Genomic DNA, 9,217 nt, shown 5'->3' on the forward strand with positions numbered 1-9,217 from the left:
TGTTGTATGTCAAAGAACAATAAAGTAGCTTATTGAAAGGGTGAAAAGGTTAAACTGTGAAAATGGGGCTTTTCAGGTTAATCAGAGAGATGTGGTTTTGGTTCTAAGGTTATGAAAAGCAATTTAATGCAACCTAGGGTCTGGTTACAGGTCAACAAAACTAATTTTAAAAAGTTAAAGAGATGAGTACCTGAGTTAGGCTTTGAAGAAGGTGATACAGTAGAACCGTGGTTGTAGAAGCTTCTGAATTGCTTTTTCAAACAATTTAGCTTTCTTGGATCTTTGAAAGGAAACACATGAAGGGCTTGGTCCCTTTACGTAAGCTCGATCCACCACCACACACGTGGTGCCAAGTGAGACTGTAGAAAGAAAAGAGAAGAAGACGTTAGAGAGGTAGGGATGTCTAAGAAGGAAGAGAGAGAAAAGAAGGTGTCAATGCATTAATCCATGTCCAATCTGATTCTCTAAGACCTCCTTATATAAGTGAAACTTGGGTTGAGTCTTACTTTCATTAAAAAACTAACTAAACTAAGACTCTTTTTTAGTTAAGGACTCCTCAAAAGAGCAAACCAACTAAAAAATTATCTCATAATTAATTAACTCTAATTAATCATCTAGAACTAGAGGATGTCTCCTAGGACTCTCTAACATCACACACCCTTGTAATACTTATAATTTTTTTATAATTATTTAATAATTAAAGATAAATTTTATGTCTCAATTTTTGGGTTAAGTTTTTTTTTTTTGAGATTTAATTTCAATTTAGAATTTAATTTCATTTTAGTTTTAATTTTGATTTGAATTTAACTTTCAATTTCAATTTGAATTATAATGTGAAGCTAATTTGGATTTGAATTGAATATGAATTTGAATTTGGGATTTAATTAAATTTATATTTGATTTTGAAACTTAATTAAAATTGAAATTGAAATTAAAATTTAATTTAGACTTAATTTAGAGACTTAATTAGGAATTAATTTAGATTAGTTGAAAAGGTAGGTCCTAATTACCTAGAAGTCCTATTTTTACCCTAAATCAAATTAGCCATTAGTTTCTTATCTTTATTAAGACTCCTAGTTAGCTAGTATATCATACTTTTCTAATTTCATTAGAAAACTAGTTAACTAATGGGTTAGAAGTTTTGTAATTATTTTAGGGATTCTAATTGACTAGGATTTCATAAAATAGGATATAATTCTATTACAATCAAAAATAGAGAAATTAGAAAAAACGTTTTCAAATGGGATTGGAAAACCCCATACGGATTATAAAAAAAGAGGTTTCTTCACTCACCCCACACCCTCCCCTTAGAGTTCTTCTTCCCTCAAACCCCTATTATCATATTCCATATTTCGTATATCTTTTTCATAATCTTTTTCTTCCTCCCACACGCCCATCTCATTGAGAAGAGGAAACAGATGTTGGAGGTGCTTAGGTAGGAGAATCCGGTGGATAATTTGAGATAGGTGAGTACCCTAGTTGTATTCTCTTGTATTTTTTGTTTCAATCTTAGTTCTAGATATGAGTTTGGACGTTAATTGGATATTTTTTTAGATTTGTAGCCTTCGTTTGTAAACCCATAAAACTTAATTTTTTATGAAAAAAGTATAAGAATTCTATACAAATACGTTCAGATCTAGGAATGATTCATGTGAATCCAGATCTTGATTCGAGTTCATGGTTTAGAACTATAGATTGAGTCTTTGAGTGGGTTTTGCATAGATTTCTATAAAACTATGCAAAACAACACCATAAAAGTATGCAGTTTGAATTTCAAATTAGCCAAATGCTAAATCTTGTATTTTTTTTGTGTTTATCATGTTAAAAATATTTATGTCTTGATTTAATTTGGTTTTGATGGATCAAAAATTTTATTTGGAAGTTTTGATAAGCCTGAAATCTTTTTTGGAAATCAATTTTGAGAAAAATGTATTATCTTAAGTGAAAATGTTAGATCTTGTGTTTGATTCGTAATATGTATGATATCTCTATATTTTTAGAACGTTTAGATGTGTATGTGCATGAATATGATATATTTTTGATGAATCAAAATTGTTGGATTTTTGTTCTTGGTGTTTTTGATGAAAAACATAAAGTTTTTGATGTGTTTTCTTAAAAACTATATGGTGTCTTGTATTTTTATTTCGACCAGCCTTAAAGAAAAATCTGGTTATCCAAAATAGTGAACTCATAAATCTTGAAAAATCGGGGATGTTTCAGACATATGAATGCAATCCCAGAAAAAAATTTGGGCTCAAATGAGTTTCGAGTTGGGAGATACGACATCCGTAAGTTGATACAAAATTTATGTCTCGACAAGAAATCTGTGTAGGTGGCACATTTTTGTAAAAATCATAGCTCCCAATATATTCTAGATTTATAGCTAATATTTTTATGTATGTTAGTTTGTATATTGAAAAACACACGATAAAAATATTGTAGCCTAATTCTTTACGGTTTTAAAATTAAAATTCACACAATATTATTTCAAAACTTATAATTTTTGAAAAATAGTTAGTTAAATAAAAAATAACCTATATTGCATGATTTTTAATTCTCTATTGAAAATAAATTTCAAATTATGGTTTTTGGGAACTTATATCAGACATATCAAGTCACCCTTAGTAAAAATATCGGAATTTATTTCATTATATGTAATGCATAGCTGATATTTTTTTGGAAAGACTTAATTGAACATGATTGTTCTATGAACAAAAAATAGTCTGTGGTTTTAAATTTTTTATTTTTTTTATATAAATTTAGGCCTAGTTTTTTTCTATAGGCAGCTAACATATTTATAAATCTAAAGTAAAAATCTTAGGGTTAAATTCATTTTATACAAGTTCTGAAAGAATTTCTAATGACTGAGAAATTCTATCTATAAGTTCTTAATTGGAAACTTGAAATTGTGTGTATGTCATAGTTCCAAAAGTGAACTGGATGAACATAACTTGGTTCAAGAGCTTAACCAAATGAACATGACCTATTAGTATACAATGTGTGGGTTGTGCCATCACTTGTGAACATAATTTGATTCATATGCTGTAATTTTTTATTACAATGCTAAAATGGACTGCATAATGCTATGATATGCTTGCAAGATGTTATGGAATGCAGTATAATATTATGATATGCTTACATGCAACATGATATAGAGTATGTAAAGTATGATGATATGCTTATATGCACTAAATGCGTGATTGAATGTATTCTGATATGCATATACACAAAGTGACTTACATATTGATACCATGTTGGAATTATTGCATGTTTGCGCTCAAAAGGTGTCAATGTTTGTGCCTGAAAGAGGAATATTGTTGTGCTCAAATTGGTAGTTATGGACCCTTTGTGTGGTTAATTATGTTTATACATGCATGACAAGAGAATTAATTAAATAAAGTGAAATGTATGTTAATTCTCTTTAGGCTTATAAAGATAGTGTAACGGTACTCTAGGCTTCATGAGATTTGTTATAGCATGAAAGGTTTTTTTTCAGTCACAGAAAAAATGGACTAGGCTACCATTGCAACTGCGAGGTGGTATGTATGGACTTCAACTAAAAGGAATTTTGATATATCAGGTTGGTGGGTTGGAGACTCTCTCAACATTGGACCACCCTGACATCGATGATGTTATGCAATGCCAAGTTAACAAGTAACAAATTGGTTGAAAACACACCATGGGTCGTTGCCTCTTAACTGGGTTGGTCTGTGTAGTACCCACAAAATGGTTTGTAATAGAGAAACAATATTGTGATGTGCATGTAGTTAGAATATTGCATGCATCATCTAAGTAAGAAAAAATAATAATAAAAATAAGAAGCTACTCATGTATTAAAGAGATGTTTAATTATTCGGGTAAATTCATGCATTGATTAACTATTCATGTATTGATTACATGTTTGTATATAAAAGGTGATATAAATGTGTGAATTGTTGAATGTTATGTAATTATTACTCTTTGTATGTACATGTATTAATTGTTATAATTGGATCCAGTTCTGATTAATGCATATTATATTTGAGTTATTAAGTAACTAAAATTATTTAATGATATCTTAGTTTATGCATTGTTTGCGTGGATTTTTTTCATACTTAGAGACATTATTCTCACCCCCAAATAATTTTAACATTTTAGGTGAGGAGACTTGATTGAATAGTTTCCTTTTTAGACTTAACGACTGGACTGATTGGACCTTGTTTTTGGATGTTATGGGGGTTAGACACTGGACTCGGAGATTGACTCATTGGTTTCGAAACTGCTTGTTATGAATAATTTAATTTAATTCAATGTGAATGATGATTTTTAAATTTATGATGGTTCGATATTGTGTCTGTAGCATTTCTAATTTCATATTTTTTGCTCTTTTTCTATTTTCTTGATAATTATTTTTTTGCCATTGGATGTATCTTTCTCAAACTTGGTTCTAGTGGGCTATTAAATGCTAACGTTTGTACACAATATGGCTCCTTAAAGTTTAGTCTAGTTGGAGCAATGCCATTGATAAGGCTTTGCATAAAAAAAATTATTCTAAAAAATTGAGTTATAAATCGAGGGCGTTGCATCCCCTAGGTGGACCCCACTCTTAATTGTCATGTCTTCTGGTCTTAACACGTGTTCGACTTCTCCGGCTCTTGACTAAGACTTTTGATCTTTAACATGTCAACTATTAAGAAAGTCATGTCATTGGCCATGTTATCACCCCAGGCCTCACACTATGATGGTCGACCCCAGAAGGTTCTAGAATTAACATCTGAATCCTAGGTACTGGATCTGGACCTCTTCTTGGGTTTGGAGCTCTAATTAGATTTGGATTAGGAATAATTGTTAGACCTTGATTGTGACATAAGTGATCAACTTTTTTAGAATTAAATGGATCAAATACTAACATCCAAACCCAATGACCCACTACATCCCTCTTGAGCAAAAAATTGAAACATTAAATCTAACTAAAATCCAAAGAATGACAAAGTAATTTGGAATCGATTCTGGACCGTAACAAAAGATGAGAAAATGAGTGTTTTTAAGGCAATTGCATGAGAAAGGATGAGAGAGAGAGAGAGAGAAACATTTAAGGTATGCAGACATATTAAAGTGGAGATTTGCATGAATCACAACCATTGGATCTCAAAAGATCCAAGAACTAATAAGAGGGAGTAGGTGCTTTGGGTGCATCGTATCATTACTATTTATGTTTTAGGTTAATTTACATATGAGCACCTAACATATGAAAAAATTATGTTGGATGATTTTAGTTTTGAAATATATAAAATAAATGCCCCTCTTTTCAAGAAATTGCTTAAATATCGGCTAATACTAGTGAGCACTTTAAATGACACATTTAACTTTTCACTTTCTTTACAATATTGATTGGCATTTTCAGCGGTGGAGCCATATAAAGAAGCAAAGGTATGGTTTGAAGAAGACGTAGTGTTATAGAACATGTCAAAGGAGGCAAGATCCTTCCCAACTTTCCCTTTCAAAAAGTGGGAAAGAGGGGAAAAGACTTGTTGATGCTCTTCGAAACATCCAAAAGAGTGGAGATTAGCAGAAGGTTGAGAAAAGAAAAGAGAGAAGGAAAGTATGAGAAGTAGGGAGAGGTGTCTAGAGAGAAGGAAAGCACGAAAAGCCGAGAGAGGGTTTTGGAGAGAAGGAAAGCAAGGTTTATAGGTTTTCAGAATTGAACAGGAAGAGGGATTTTGAGAGAGGAAATGAAAGGGTTGCAAAGAGAGAAAAAGAGAGGGCTAAAGAGTTTTGAGAGAGGGAGAAAGAGAGCATATAGTGTGGCATCTGACATGATGTGTCTAGCAATGACGTGGGTGGGAGAGCGAGGTTTCAGCGTCAATGTAGCATTTGGTGTGAGTGAGAGAGGCTGAGGGAGAAGGGGGTGGAAAACAAGAGGGAAAGGGAGAGGATAGGGCACGCAAAAGGTAGTTTTTTTATTTAAATATCTTAAATGTTGGTCATTGGATCTAAATGAGATCAACGGCTAGCGGAATTGAGTTATTATTTAGTACGCATTCCTCTATTTGGTGCTAAACCGCATGCTAAATTAGTTTTTGGGCTTTTTTCATTTTATTTTAAAATTTTGACCGTACAGATGTGATATGTACTTGATTTTATAAGGACTAGCTCATGAAGTGTTTGATTCCAACACATCGATGGGTTTTTATAAATTTCAAAAAATCAATGGTCCAAAATCTTTGTAAATTTTTGAAGCTCCAAGCATCATTTTTTCATTAAAAATACATGATCCAGATATGGATTCTTAGTAAATAGATCATGCCCAACACATTTATAGGGTCATAATCGCATAAAAAGTATCAGAGAAGCTGAAAAGGCCATTTAGCATGTGGTTTAGCACCAAATGGGTTTAGCATCAACCTATTACTCTCTCTCTTTCTCTCTCTCTCTATATATATATATATAGAGAGAGAGAGAGAGTAATGGGTCGGTGCTAAACCCATTTGGTGCTTAACCTCTTGCTAAATAGTTTTTTGGGCTTTTTTCATTTGTGAAACCCACTTTGAACTCACAAAAAAATGAGACATTTTTTTAAATAGAGCACACGACGAAAAATCCAACATTTTTTTTTAATATTTTCTAGAATCTTTTACAAATATTTTCTAGCACTATTTAAAAAAAAACTTTTTAACAAAATATGTATTCAATTGACATATACATTGATTGATTACAAAATTCAAGGGTAAACTTTTACTGAATCTCTACAAAATTGCATCCAAGTATAATTCTCATGAAAACTTAAAATACAGAGCACTCCCAGAAAGAGAAAGGTCCATGATCTAGCTCCAAAAATACTCTAGTAAAGTGCATATGTCGCCACTAAGCTCGCCTACTCGTCAGTACTTGAAAAAGAAGAAATAAAAATGGGTGAGACAAACCATAAGTCTGAGCAAGAAACACGACCACCCACTACTCAATGCCGATCAGTTGTAGGTCACAAAGACAAACTGGACTTCAACTAAGTCCAAGGCTAACCATGTGTCTCAAACCCCGACTCCCTGTGGGATTTGACTCGACAAGATTTTTAATTCGAGAGGTCACTCAAACAACTGTGCAAAACCTAAATGCATGCATGTATGATTTTTTTCTTTTTCATTTAGGTTCATATTTTGTTCTCTACCAATGCACATCACAATTAACTTAAGTTTTAATTTTATTATTATCTCCATGAGGACAACACTACCTTGGGTTGCTATAGGCTTGTTGATCTACATGGGGAGTGTATATTCAACCATGAGCAATTTAGATATTTTATTTTAAATCTAATAAGAATATAGTTTGCCAACACGAAGGTACAGAATCTTTTGTCAAGGAGTTTCTTTCATTGGAAAAGTCATAGTGCACTACCACTAGCATACGTAGTTGGACCTTCAACAACAAAAAGGAGTCTATGTCCTCTAAGCCACCATGGTTCAGGATTGGTCCACCCTAGTGACTAAGGCGTGGCCCACAACAATAACACGCCACTACCAGCTAAGAAGGAATTTATCGACAACTCATCACAATCTCACGAGATTGGTGCAAGCTCGTCTCAAGGCGAGTAAAGAGTCATTCAAGGTGACAAGTTACCCCATCTTTTTGGGTGTAACCAAGATCTATATATTTTGTTTATGTTAAATTTTGATTTATTATCAAATTTTTAATTTTCCAAAATACCCTTCAAGTACTCATGGCCTTGCCCAATAAGACACACTGAAATTTCTATTTAACGAGAAAATTCATTTCTTAAACTAGTGCAAACATCGCATTGCACTCTCAACGAGCCTTTATTGCACCCAACAATAAGCTCTTGGGAAAATCATTTCTTAAGGTCCATACTATGGGAAATGAAATTTGGAAAATTTGTAAATCTCAAGTTTTTGAATCCCAAACCAACCACTAAGGCCCATGTATAAGCTAAACCACTAGTTTTTTTAGATTAACTAGTATTATTCTATTTTTTTCATCTTCTGTTTTTTTAGGTTAAATTCATCTTTCATAATTTTAGAACTAAAAATGTAGTTTTTAGTTCCCTCTCTTTCATTATATATTTTTTTCAACAAACCACATGAAGTTCATAAATATACATGTGACCTACTAAGGCTCACGTATACGAGGTTCTACCTAATTCACAAGCAACTACCTCACTCACACTTTATGAACTGGGTTTGATTTTTTGTACACATATGTATATATTCATTTCCTCTTCTCTTTCTTTTTCCCAAAAGCTTTAAGGGGTTGCATACATTCTCATTTCAAAACTTACTTAATATGCATATAAAATAAATTATTTCAAGTATACATATTTTTTTCAAACCGATTTTTTTTCCTTATAAGTTCTCATATCATCCAACACACACACACACACACACACACACACACACACACACACACACACATATATATATATATAACCAGATTTCAAAATATATTCATTGAATGTCAAATAAGAATTTTTTCTTAAGAGTATTCACAACACTCTAGTGAGAGGCTCAAAATAGAATTTCTTTTTTTTTTTTATATAACTAACATTCAAATTAAATAGGCCAATAAAATTTTTATTTTTTTATAATGCATATGAGCAGGGCAGAAAATCCAAGTATGCAAAAAAATTTATTTCAAGAGCAAATGAGCAAGGACTATCCATTCATGATAGAATTTTATTTTCAACCACATACATGTGAATAAAAATAATTCTTTTAATAAAATGAATATGGGCATGTTGTTCATATCAATTTGGAATGCATATGACCAGGGTTGTTCGTATTTGACAACCACTCAAAAATAAAAAAGCATATGAACCGGGCTGTTCAGATTTGTAGCAGCATCTCATTTTATTAAAATTACATCTACATTGTTGTCATAATATGAGAAAAAATCACAAAAATCAGAATGCATATGAACAATAACATCTTCCTTAGTTCAAACCCATGAGTATTGCTGTCATAAAATGATAGCAATTTAATAAAAAGAATGCATATAAACAAGGTTGTTCATATTATGATAATATCTTTTTAATTAAAATTCATGTGTATTGCAGTCATAACATGACAACAATATAATGAAAAATGTATATCATACAAGGTTGTTCATATTACGACAACGGCTCATGTAAATTTTCATGAGCTTGTTGTCATGATATGACAACTATCATATAATTAAATGCATATATGAACATGTTGTTCATATTATGACAACAACCCATGCATAGTTA

The sequence above is a fragment of the Nuphar pumila genome, chromosome 8 (genome assembly GCF_984573655.1).
Source record: "Nuphar pumila chromosome 8, dmNupPumi1.hap1.1, whole genome shotgun sequence".
Classification (NCBI taxonomy): Eukaryota; Viridiplantae; Streptophyta; class Magnoliopsida; order Nymphaeales; family Nymphaeaceae; genus Nuphar; species Nuphar pumila.